Below are 13,432 nucleotides of genomic sequence, written 5' to 3'. Positions count from 1 at the left end.
TATTAATTTGAATAATATTGTAAGGAATCTAATTCAGTGTTAGATTTTCAAAATTAGATTAAGGATAATTTGTAATCATTGAAATAAATATTTTTGGATGTACATACTGGTCTTTTTATTTTATTCCCCTGTGCTCATATTATGTCATGAAACCTTTCAGTAGATACATGGACGAAATCGCAGCCAGCTGCAGCGCCCAGCAGTAATTAGCTATAACATATAGGTAGGTAAGGTAATAAATAATAGCTCTATAGTTAATACGCACCTTGATACTTACCGTAGAGTTGTTTGATGTTGAATCCGTAATAAATAAAATTTACACAATTGAATGTTACTTTTGATAGGTTATTCAGATAGAAATAAACGAAAAAAGTTTGGAAAATCCAAAAGTGCACGCCTCATAATTTTTTTTTAATAATTATTTATTAATTATTATTTTTGTTTATTTAATAACAATTAAACCACATCGAATCAGACCCTGAAAAATGAAAGGGTTCTATTCCTGAGCATACTCAAGCGTAAGAGAAAAAAAAAGACTCGATTAGTAAAGTATTTCGGTCGCTATCGTGTTAACAAGAAAATCCTCCGCACATACAGACACACGGACGTCCAAGACAGAACTTTTTTAAACTGTTTTTTAACTAGTTTAAATAACAAAAATGACATCAAAAATATCATGAATGTTAAAAATAGTGTTTTTTTCTTAATATGTGTGTGTATTTATTATCTTACAAGTGCAATGTATGATACATAAAGACATTTTAAGTTTGAAAAATCAGATGTTTTGCGCGAAGTGACAGTAGTACCCACCTCAACGCTTCGCTTATGAGGCGTGCAATAAATAAATAGTTCCCGTTCCCGTGGGATTTACGGGATATAACCTATCCTATTTGTTAATCCAAGTTACCTGTTGAGTATGAATATCATCGTTTACGCATGAAAATAAGTGGACGCGATCTCCACTTATGTTCATACAAATACAGACTTTACAGGGTGCTCCAAAATTACAACATTTCAAAATTTTTTGCTACTTGTTTTTATTTTTATTTTAATTAAAACTAGATAAAAACTAACAGTAATTTTTACTTTTTGAAAATATTTAGGTTTTTATTAATGTTTAAAAATCGTCTTATTCCTAAATGACGTCATTCTTATGGTGGACTTTGTTCTAACGTCTGTATGTATAACGTCGCCACATCAATTTTAATTTTAATTTATTTTCTCTTAAAATTTGCGATTAAGAAAATATTTTTTGTGGTAACAATAGCATTATGAAGAAATGCTTTTTTTTTCTTTCATGCTCTTAATTTTATAATAGTACCTATAAAATGAAATGTTATCCAACTTCAAATCGAAAGGCACTGTATCCATACAGAAAAATGTCTAAGCTGTACAAAAGTGAAATCTACATTTAATTATACCATAACTTAATTATAAAACGTTACATAGAACTTATAAATCAAAAATTTCGAAAATTCGAGTTTTAAACATTTTTTATTAAATACAGCTTATGTAAAGGATAAAAATCAATAAACTTAAAGATTCAGAATAAATAAACAATTACACAAATTATGTTTCAGACAGCCGGAGGCCCCAAAAAAAACTACGAATTCACTTAGAAATACTTTAATATAAACTTATTACAATACGTCTTGCTCGATGCAAGTCTTAACAATTAATAACTATAAAGCTAATTGAATATAAAATGAAAACTTAAAATTACGTTGCGCCAATGGAATCTGCAGTGCTATTCTGTAAGGTTATTATAAAAACTCGAACGCGGAATCCGCGGTGAGTTTTCGATTTCGTATTCTGTAAAACTCGACAGTACTAGTGGCGCCACATCGTCGAGAGCGGCGACGAGGCGAACTGTGCTAAGTGAGTATTTTGACCACAGACATGTATCAAGATAGACTAAGCGAGTGTATGTACTTCCCGTGTCCAAACTAAGTTTATGAAACTTACTTGACGCTGGCCTACACTCAGTCCGCGCTTGCAGTTCGCCAAGGAAAGACGTGAAGCTGAATAAAGTAAAATGCCGAATTGCGCCGTTATAAACTGTAGAAACTCCACAGCTGTGAGTGGCCGAGTTAGCATAGATGTTTCCTTCCACCGGTAAGTAATTTTCTAATCAGAATATGCACTATTTATTTTAAAATCAAATAAAGAATATCTGTGGAAAACGATCGTGACAAACACGGATACCAAATCATACGAAATGATTCGGAATACATTGCGGCTTTTACTTGGCACGGTAAAGATCGCGTCGTATGATAACAAGCAATGAATAGCGTCTTCTCATTTTTCTGTTCTCATTTTTCTGTCCAATTTTGTGGTTAGTGATGTTCATTTGATGCAACAGTTCTCGATTCTAATCGATTTTATAATCGAACAGAAAAATGATAATTTGAAGGAGCAATTTTTCAGAAAAAAAGGCATAGATTTTTTTTGTCATTTAATACGACTTGACCTAGAACTTTTAAGTATTTTAATACAAAGGTACTAAAAATAAATATTATGACATGGACGCCATTAGTTATAAAGTGTCATCTTGGGAGTTTTTTAAGAAAACTCCTTATTGCTTAGACTATGTTTGTTTTTTCAGTTTTCCAAGTAACCCGAACATAAAAGGAAAATGGATCGATGCAACGGGACATAAAGATTGATTGATTGACAGTTTCATTACTTTCTTTCGATGGCCTCTCTAGTACGTAGTACATGGTAACTCAATGGGCATATGTAAGAAAAAGCTAAAACACATTAGTTTACTTGTTAGAATATTAAAAGGTTTATAACTTTATTTTATCATCCCTCTGTCTATGGTAATTATCATTTTTCTGTCTTGAATCGATTTAGTAATCGATTACGATTCATTTATTTGACTACCTCTTAGACATAGATCTAGTTTGATCTGATTTCTTTCGATTTACTTCGATGGGATAGGACGATACTAGAATCGCCGCGCGAGTGGCGGCCTAATCGATTTAGCGTAAAATGAAATTAACATCACTAAAAAGCGCTCGTGACGTCATAACGCGTCAAGGTCAGTACAAAAAATATGACACGCTTGGTTTTCATACAGATCGCGGTACTTGCGTTGTCTACTTAAATATACATGTCTGTGATTTTGACGTTTATAGTATGAATTCGGCATTCTGTAAGGTAATTTTACACCTCGAACGTCGAGTTCGAGTATTTACAAATACGAATTCACCTGTCAGCAATTCACTCGCCTATTAGGTGCCGAGTTCGTGAGTGAGTTAGTGGTTGTGGAACAAATTTGATACAAATTTTATATATTTTTTTACTAAAATGGCGCGTTATTTTATATTAAGTGCTATAATACGAGAAGCTAATGCTGTGGATATAATAGAAAGTCGCCGGCAAAGTACCAGCATTCGGGACATGCAAATTATTAATCGAAATAAAAATTTTGTTGAATGCTACCGTTTATCGGAAGAACTAGTTTCTCAAGTGATGGAAGACATTAAAGTTTTAGTTAAAAAACCTCAACGTCGACGAAGAGGATTAACTGCTAGAGTCAAGGTATGTATCTAAGTGCTTTATATGTGTATTCATAATGTCATGAAAAGTTACTGTTACAATAGTCATCGGTCCCGTGATTTCATCTGCGGAAGTCCCGATCCCGTGTGAATATTGGGATAACTTTCCCATAACTCTGTAAAACATTCCATTATGTAGGTAGGTAACATAACTTCCTCGCATAGAACATAGAACCACTAACGATAACGTCATCTAATCCCCGATTATTTTTTATGATGTCACCCTTTCAAGTGGTAGGTACCCTATGTTAAAGTCCAAAGTTTCTCTCCCTTACGGTTTCTTTAAAAACGTTTTGAGTTATTAACCGACTTTAATTATGGATGGTTTCCTTATCAGATTAAGTACCTTTTATTTTGATAGTTTCAAGAAATTTCATTAATTTTTTTCAGTTGTTATGTGCACTTTCTTTCTTTGCGACTGGGAGCTATCAAAGGATATGTGGAAAACACATAAATTCGTTTGTGTCGCAGCCATCAGCATCTCGTAGTATCCACGAGGTCATAGAAGCCCTAAGCCATCCAAGTATAGTAAAAAAATACATAAGATTTCCCCAAAATTCTGAAGAAAGACTGAGACTCAAAACAAGGTTTGTGTACCTACCTAAATAAACCTATCATGTTAATGAAAAATATTTAATGATTTTTTTATTTCTTATTGCAGATTCTATGAGAAATTCAGTATTCCTGGGGTAATAGGATGTGTAGATGGGACTTTTGTGACAATGGTGAGACCAACTTGCCATGAAGAACGATACTACTGTCGCAAAGGATATCATGCAAGAAATGTACAAATGGTAAGCCTGATATAATAATGTCTGTATACGCTTTCGCACTTGAACCACAGAAAATCGATTTAATGAAATTTGGACCAATTCCATAGGATCATTAACGAAGCAGTATAAATCACAAGACGCTGCTAGTACCTATATTTTTTTTAACATTCATTAGAACAGCCACATAAAAATAGTTGTAAAATAATTCTTTTTGCAGTTCACAGATGCAGATTTGAACATAATACATGTAGATGCAACATATGGCGGAGCGACTCACGACAGCCTTATTTTTAATAATTGCATCATTCGGGACCACCTCGAACAATTAGTACAAACAGGCGAATCTGTGTACTTGTTAGGTGAGTTACCTCTTAGCTAATTAATTATAAAGACGAATCTTTGTTTGTTTGTAAATATTTAACTCAAAAACTACTGGATTAATTCCTTCAAAAATTCTTTCATCATTAAAAAAACTACTTTATTTCTGAGTAATTTAGGCTTTATTACCGAAGTTCACGGAATTCATAAAAATTGGAGAGCAGGCGAAATCATTGAAAACTCCTAACTCCTAATAAAAATATAATTGTTGATGACAAAACATTTTATTTTTTAACAATATTCATTGTTACAGGTGATTCTGGGTATCCGCAGCGTCAGTACCTAATGGTGCCAGTTCCAAATGCAGACGAGGGAACACCAGAACATCACTATAACTAGCTGCATGCTACTGCAAGAAACACCGTAGAAAGAACAATTGGGGTCCTTAAAGCCAGATTTAGATGCCTATTAGCACATAGAGTCCTACATTATGACCCCGACACGGTTTCGAAGATTGTAATAGCATGTTGCGTGCTTCACAATATTTGTAATCGTGCCGGCCTGCCAGCTCCAGCCATATTCAATTCAGAGCTAGAGGTTGAGGCTGGTTTTCATAGGACCAGACAAAGTGTAGCTTCAAATGAGGATGTACCTAATGAAACTGCACTTGGTCAGCTATGTAGACAAAGATTGATAAATGAATTATGGAGGGCAAGGAACACGCGGTAATTGTAATTAATTCAATCAAAAATCAATGCAAATTATTTATTCCAGAAAATTATATTCATAGGTGTTAGTAACTCAATTAGGGCTTATAAACTAATGTTAGTAAATTAAGAAACTATAAGTAAAACCACAGATAATTTTTTACTACTAAAATAAGTTAAGAACTAATAAATGTATTTAAGTATAAAAGTATTTTATTTTTTTAAATTTTCAGCTAATAATTTAAGACCTTCCCCGACGGCAATCAGGCCCTCTGCTGTCATTCTGTTGGTCTCCCTTTGTGAGTTGACCATCACCTCCTGTAACTCACAGTAGCGACGGTCAATCTCAATCCGTTGCTCTTCCAAGCTAAGAAACCTTTCAGTAAAGGTTGTTAATTGAGATTGCCGCCTTTGTGATGGAGGTGATCGTCTTCTTTGCCGTTGTTGTGGACGACTCGATGACCCTGAAACGTAAAATAAATATTAATTTATTATTATTTCCACCGGTCGCGGTGACGCATTTTTGACAAGTCTTCTGATGTTATTATTATTTCCTTAATTCATTATCAAGTATTATTTAGTTTTATTTGTATGTATTTCCAAATTTTTATTGTTGACTAGCTTTCCGCCCGCGGCTTCGCCCGCGTTTTCAAAGAAAAACCCGTTCCCGTAGGATTTCCGGGATAAAACCTATCCTATGTCCTTTCTCGGGTATCAAAATATCTCTATACCAAATTTCATGCAAATTGGTTCAGTAGTTAAGGCGTGATTGAGTAACAGACAGACAGACAGAGTTACTTTCGCATTTATAATATTAGTATGGATTATAAATATTGTAAATCAATTCATAAATCTCATAATTACTTGTAGTACGACGTGGTGATGGACCCGCGACGTTCAATTGACGTCGAGCAGGAAAGTTGCCTGAGCCAGAGGGGGTAACTGCTTGCAGAGGGCTCGTTACCTCCGCTCTCGGTGGTGTATGAGCAGGGGAAGGTTCGGGATTCGGGATACAGTTAACATATTGCTGAATTAGTTGAGGTCTCTGAAAAAAAAACATAGTATTTCAAATACTGGAATCAATAAAAAAGTACCATTTTCATAATATCTTATTAATATATACCTCAGTATCTGCCATACTAACATTTTCCGTATTTATAGCAGTCTCATCCAAGACTTGGTATTCCTAGAACAATATAAGAAACATTTACTAATAAGTTGTTTATTATTAAGTAATATTTTATTAATACACTAGGTATTTACTTACAATAGTTGTGGTTTCATTTATCATAGATGAAGTCGACAATGTGGGGCTTTCGTTGGCATCAGTAAGGACGGGGATTTCCTAAAAAAAGAACATGACATTGAATAATTATATTTTACATACATACATGTATCGGATCAACAAAATCGATAACAATAGCTTACTTCAAATGGATTAATTTCCAAATGCCTATCACCAATTGCAAAACCTTCCCCGCCCATTAATGTGAGTATTTTCTCCTCCACCTCTGAAAGCTCCACCACCGATTCACATCCACCACCAGTCTTATTGCGTGCCCGGTATCTTAGGGCAGCTTTTTTCTTCACGGCACTCTTTTTGTCAGACCAATACTAAAGCAAAATTAAAAGTTTATTAATAATATATAGGTAAGCCAGATACCTACACGGTATAAGATGAATAGTTTTCTATATGCCTATTGCCTACCTTTGTCCACTGTTTCCATGTTTTAGTGCAGCCTCCCAAGCTATTTAATTTGATAGTCAACTCCTCCCATGTTTTTCTAGCTTCGTCTCTAGCGCTCGGGACTTTTGAAAAACCCTTGGCTAAGCTAGGATGTTTGCTAAGATAGTCGACTAGATACTCTACTTGGGCACGGGAGGGATGAGACGACCTTTCCGAGGAGCTACAATGTTTAAGATTTTAAGTTAAATATTTCAATAAGCTTGTTGTATAAGATAATATTTTAGTTAAATACAAGAATCACATTACTCACCTCATAGTTGTTATTTTTGCAGTTTTCTCCTTTAAATAATTTATGCAACACGTTTAACAGCAATTACACAACAACTTAATAAAGCCAAACTGAAACATTAACTAAAACTCCGGTTAAATATTTGATTCGATGTCCCCGAATTTCATTATTTTGTGCTGTTTAATCGATAGCTGGTAGTGGATTTTCTTAACAAACTGCTTTTCTTTTCCAACAAAAATGCGTAGTTTTTGTGAAAATCGAAAATGAAAATTATTTTTTTTAAGGTTATTTTTGTACTAAAAACGACACTTTTATACCATTGTCGTATTAAAACTTCTAGTAATCTCGCACACAGGCAATATTTTTAAATATAATGCCGTATTATTAATTTATTTATAACAATTTCTTAAATTATATTACCTGGAAAATGTAAGTTTGTATTTACCACGTATTTACGACATGCCATTATAGATAATAAATGTTATATTATGACGCGTTCACAATTGTAGATAATAAATATAATTCGAAAGTGATTTTTAAAATGAATTTGTCAAAAATAATTTTAAGGACAGCGCTAGTCGTCCGCTAAACGGATGAATAAAATAAATTAGTTGTCCGATTACCGGATGAATAAAATAATAATTCTTTAGAGAACTGCCGCACGTATTATAGGTTTTTTGTGGGGGGAGGAGAGGGGGGAGGAGGGCACACGTAGGTATTTGATTTTTTTTGCGCGTCGACGGAGCCCCGCTTCGCGGGGCTCCTATTTCTGTGTAGTTTTTTTTTTAAGAAACCTAACCTAACCTAACCTAACGGCTAACCTAACCTAAACTTGATTTTTTTTTGCGCGTCGACGGAGCCCCGCTTCGCGGGGCTCCTGTTTCTGTGTAGTTTTTTTTTTAAGAAACCTAACCTAACCTAACCTAACGGCTAACCTAACCTAAACTTGATTTTTTTTGCGCGTCGACGGAGCCCCGCTTCGCGGGGCTCCTATTTCTGTGTAGTTTTTTTTTTAAGAAACCTAACCTAACCTAACCTAAACCTAACCTAACGAATTGAGGGCGAATATCTCGGCCATTTTTGATTTTAGAGAAAAGTTGTTCCTATAAAACATGCTTATATTAGCGTAATCTTTACGATAAAACAATAATAAATAGGTGTTATAATGACACCAACTCCATCAAAAATTTTCTAAGTCCTGAGCCCCCTTTGCTTTAGTCCAACCCAACTAGCTTTAGTGTTAAAAGGTTATCTAGTAATCCGAATAATCGGACGATTAAATTATTTTATTCATCCGGTAATCGGACGACTAATTTATTTTATTCATCCGTTTAGCGGACGACTAGACACTTCGTAATTTTAATTTAGATAGCATTTGATAATAACAAAAATTTTACGATACATAAATAAAATACAAACAGGTTGTTTAAACCTACGTAGTTTTTTTTTGTTTGAGTGGGAATCGCCCTAAAGTCGCTTCTGGCACTCGCCGGCCGCTGCCGCGGCACGCTCGCTTCGCTCGCTCGGCTCGTGCGGCAGTTCAACAGTTAACCTAACACGCTCGTCGCTTCGCTCCTCGCTACCTATTTGAATACTAAAAGTAAAAGTTAATCGATTTTTAAAACTGAAGCAAGTGAGCTATAAAAAAAAACATTAAAAATTAAAATGTATCATTTATACTAGGGTTGTAACGGAGGCCTACTTAGCGGAGGTGGAGGCGGATGCGGAGGTGAAGAGGTTCGCCTCCGCGGATGCGGAGGTTAACGGAGGCGGAGGCGGAGGTGAAATTTGTTGGGAAAATTTATAATTATCGTCTACTTCTACAAAGTACTGCCAAATTTCACTAGTTTTCGGCTTCATCACGTTATTTAAATAACAATAACTAATAGTTACGCACAAAATTACTTAAAACAATCACGGCTCAATTGCAACTACGCGGTACCGAACGCTTTGACAAGTTGATTCCTGTTATTCATTCAATCACACTCCCACCACCCGCTTGGCCGTGTTCCCGCGGCTTTAGCAAACTCTCGACCTCGACCATTTCACTTGAAAGCACGCAGTTTGTGATCGTAAATGAACTTCCGATATGACTCCGCATAAATTTTGCGGAGGCGGATGCGGAGGCGGAGGTTAAATTCTTTGCGGAAGTTCCGCAGTAACGGAGGCGGAGGCGGAGTTCCGTTACAACCCTAATTTATACTCTATGATAAGCTAGTATATTTGTATTGCTAATCTGTGATCTGCGTCATATTAACTAATCTGTGTTATCTGTGGCTTGTTGTGAATACAAAATATGGAACGATTTTTGGCTATACTAAATTGTTAAAATACTATTTTGACAAAATAAATTGTAATATGTAAATAAAGTAATAGGTACGTAAATATATTTAAAAACTAGCTGGTGCGTTGTGCGCGGGCTGCAAGCAGCCCGCGAGCTTCCGTGTGCTCCAAGAGTTTTAACAAACGATGTTCTTTTTTTTATCTATAATTATTCTAGCTATCTTCAGCTCTTGGACTATAGCAATATAATTTCTAATTTTTATTTTGTCAGAAAAAAAAGTCCAAGACAACACTTACTCAATTAAACGCAATTCATCGTTTCATAATCATAAAAAAAAATATATAACTATATAGGGTATATTATGACAAAAAACGCTAAGAGATCATTGATGTAAAAAAAATACACCGAAATTGTATGTTTTTTTTCTATTATAATCATTATACAATTATACATGTTTCAACAACAAAATGTAATTGGCAATGTAATTTGTGTATTTTTGTTGTATGTACATACTTATAGTTGTACCAACTAAAAAGAAAATAGCAAACTGACACATTTTTTAACTTAAATATATGTAATACCTGTATATTTATACTGTGTTACATCAATCTATTGTTATGATAAATTATATATTGAAGAATAATAATTGAAAAAATAATGTTTAAAAATCTTACACCACCATACTTCATAATTTAATCGATATTCATTAATCATATATGTACTATGTACTACCCTATTTTTCTTATTTAATTAAAAGTATAAAAAAGCGAAATATAAGAAAAAATAAATAAATCAATGTTCAGTTTTCGAGCAGCCTAGTCTTTAAATATATTAAACATTATAATACAAAATTTAAACATCACTAATTTCTCTTTCAGTTTTGAAACGACTTCGATAATATAGAAAGTGATTGTTTTTAACAGAAGCAATAATGAAAATAGAAGATTGAAATTATTTAATGAAAAAGTGATCTCGGCAAAACGTGTTTTTAAAAGATACAATACAAAATTAGATACCTAAATAATGTGTTTTAATTTCATTGAACATATTCATATACCTACAAATAATGATTACCTCTTGTCTTGTTTTTAAAAACTAACAAAAAACTGAATTATATAAACAAGTACTCCTGTGGAGTGTAGCTGATATTAAAATTAAATGTTAAGTAGGTAGGTAGTTCGTTATGTAAAACCTCGAAATAATAGTTTGTTATCGTTATTTTTTCTTATCTAGTTACATTAAATTGACTTTGTTGATTTTTAATTGAAGTTGTATTCTCAATATTTCTAGTCCCTTAGGTATTTTAGTAATTTAGCTGCAAGCCAATAATTTAAATAGTAGTTAGGACCATTAATATTACTTAAAAATCTTAAAATTTTCATTTGTCAATATCATTCATCAGTGTTTTTTCTATCATTTATCAGTGTTTTTTAATTCTATCATTTTATAATCCTCGTAGTGCCTTTTTTAATTTATGTACCTACTGAATTAGGTGTTAGGAAGATATACCTAAGTTTATTATAAAAAAATAAAAATATAGTTATTTATATCAGTTCCATCTGTCGGTTTGCAATGATTAATTTGTTAAGTTCTTCATACACTGTTTATTGAATCGAACATGTGAATAATGATTTTAGTAGTTCATTTCTATGTGTTTCTATGGCATACTTAGATCATTAAGTAAATGGCATAAGAAAAAGCTAATTTTAAGTAGGTAATAAGTACTAAACATTGTCTTGTGTAGTAGATGATAGGCAATTTATCTAATCAAAACTTTAATTATTTCAATAATAAAACAGCTATCTTCATAGATTATTTACATATTATATCAAAATTTAGTTTCATCAAATCAATAATAATAATTATTTTTGAATTGCGAATAAAACAACAATAATTGAAACTAAAATGGTTTTATTAACATGACTATATTATTCAACTAATGGTAATAGTAATACATTTTTTCATACAACTTAAATAAAATCTATACATAAAAAAAACGTAGGAAAATACACTTGAATATTTTTTGGGTGCGATTTACAAAATAATAATCGAAGCAAAAAATATGCTACCCCGGGCTAGACGTAAACAGTAGTGCATGGATAAACTTAAAATTTTGAATAAATATTATAAAAACAGGTCGGATCAACATATTAAAAGCTAAACATATAATATAACATCTTGCTAAGACCAATAGGAGCGTAACAATGCGGATAAAGCCACGGAGCACGATGGTGGTCTGTTTCGTGCTTTCACGTGTTTCTTCTTAGTGACGCTGCTTTGAGCACCTGGCGCGTCTGGCTGAAATTGTTTAAAATATGAATACATATTTTTGTTATCCTTTTTCACATGCATGAGTATGAGTATCAATCAAAAATCAAGAATAGTCCATAATAAAGATTAGATTGAAATTCAATTTATGAATAGATATATATATATATATATATATATATATATATATATATGAATTCTTGAAAGTCACAACTTTGGTTTTTAACAGCGATGTTTATTATAAAACTTATTGTTTGTGACGAGAGTTTTATAGTTAGAAATTAAAGATTTTAATGTATTTTACAACAAATATAGTTAATAGTATAAATTTATAAAAAAATATATTTTGTTCTAATAGTAACAGAGGTTGCATTGAGGAAACTATTTTTGATCAATACTTTATGTAGTTTGATCGTTTCATAAACAAAAATTAGGCCAAAAATATAATTAACATACCTACTTAACTGGTGATTCCATTTTGTACTGATACAAAGCCTGTTTTATATATGTACAATATTTTGACTTCAATTATTCCTTTTATTGGTTGTGTCATTCCTCCTCCTGATGAAACTGTCTTTATGTTATAGAGTAATTTATGGCATTTCTGAAAAAAAAAATCCACATTTAATGAAAACCTTCAATTTGTCAAAACTAAATCAAATAATTGGGACCACCACATTGCAGGCAGCTTTGTAAAATATTTTGCCCTCAAGTCCTATGGATGAAACTGGTCTTTTATATTTTCCTATTTCTACTGGGAATCAATTGTGGCGTTTCTGAAAAAAAAAAAAACATTTATAAAATATTTGATTATCCTCATTTTTTATCACTGGCAATAATTTTTAACGTTTTAATACACTTTTTTTAAATTTATTGAGAGTTTTGCATCCATACTTTTGTTATCTAAACTTAATCAAGATATTATGTTTTTTTAATGCTCCTTTTTAGACAAACAGGGAATTATGCCAAACAAATATAATATACTTAACTTGTGATTTAATGTTGTCATATTAAACCTATTCTTTTGTGTTGTTTGTCCGTCTTCTGCGATCTGGAAAATATGAAATATTATATAAGTTGTATCATAAATTTAGAAAGATAATAAGAAGATTATAAAAGATAATATAAACCTATGACAAATATCCGCAAAAAGGAACACTGTTTTCAATTTTTTTGACTGGCAGCGAGGTGTTTCACATCATACTGAGCAAATTATATCTGAAACTTTCTGTATTAATGCAAAACTACCACCTCCTCCTTTATCCAGGCTTGGGACTGGCTGCGATGAGGTAGAATAAAATAATCTCATAAAATTTATTCTATTCACCCTCAAACACAGGCGGAGTTACCTAACTACCGTCTAAGTACTCGATATACACTAATTACTACTATTATACTTAACTATAAAAGAAATAAAAATTGTAAAGTGTGTATATGATTGACACGTGTTTAAGTAAAGCGTTATGCGTGTAATAAAATAAAATTAAATAAATATAACCATGATTCTATCAAAAATACATACTTAGGTATACACGTAAATAAA

The 13,432-nt window shown here is 32.5% G+C and overlaps 1 long non-coding RNA gene across 1 annotated transcript; it reads right to left on the bottom strand.

Annotated features, from left to right (window-relative positions):
- Positions 1–11,653: 11,653 nt before the first annotated feature.
- LOC149474914 (uncharacterized) lies at positions 11,654–12,569 on the bottom strand. The gene is made up of 2 exons (XR_016318169.1): positions 12,350–12,569; positions 11,654–11,919 (listed from the first exon to the last, which is right to left on the bottom strand). It is a non-coding gene; the product is annotated as an uncharacterized LOC149474914 (long non-coding RNA).
- Between the last annotated feature and the right edge of the window lie 863 nt (positions 12,570–13,432).

The sequence above is a fragment of the Colias philodice genome, chromosome 32 (assembly GCF_061535455.1).
Source record: "Colias philodice isolate Cphi_HAF_F1 chromosome 32, ilColPhil1 Martin Lab GWU primary, whole genome shotgun sequence".
Classification (NCBI taxonomy): domain Eukaryota; kingdom Metazoa; phylum Arthropoda; class Insecta; order Lepidoptera; family Pieridae; genus Colias; species Colias philodice.
This window is presented reverse-complemented; position numbering and strand designations above follow the sequence as displayed.